Genomic DNA, 574 nt, shown 5'->3' on the forward strand with positions numbered 1-574 from the left:
GAAACATAGCGTGTTTATATTTTATGGCCAAACTCTTTTGAATCCTGTTGTCCGGCCCGGTACCCTCCCCTCCCTCTCAGGACCACAGCTCCCGTCCTCCTGGCCTCTGGTCCTCACCCCGGTGTCCTGGTTCTTACGTAGTCGATTCTCTCTAGTCTCCCGGACTTGCCCCCCACCCCGTGGCCCCTGTCCCTCCCCTCCTCTCTGTGGCAGTTTCATATTTGCTAAGACGAATTTGCTCATTAAACATTTTGTTGTATTTTACTTTATGGAGCTGTTAAGTGTCCCGTGTGTGTGAACCCTTCGCTCTCCAGGTCTTAGGGGTTCCCTGGGCCCCAGGCTGAGGCCTGGCTCTGGGAGGCCCAGCTGTCAACCCCGGCGTGGGTGCCCCTGCCCTGTGGCGCAGCGGAGGTGACAACTCGCCTGCGTGGCCTGCCGTGGTGGGACGGGCCGGGGCGTGGCCCTGGGGAGTAGAGGACAGTTAACTGACCCAGCAGACAGCGGGGAGGGGGGTGGGGGGGCAGCCGGCTGGCCTGGTGGGCCCAAGAGCTCAGGTCGCGCAAGGCACCGCCGG

The sequence above is a fragment of the Bison bison genome, unplaced genomic scaffold, assembly GCF_000754665.1.
Source record: "Bison bison bison isolate TAMUID 2011002044 unplaced genomic scaffold, Bison_UMD1.0 scf7180017852015, whole genome shotgun sequence".
NCBI lineage: Eukaryota > Metazoa > Chordata > Mammalia > Artiodactyla > Bovidae > Bison > Bison bison.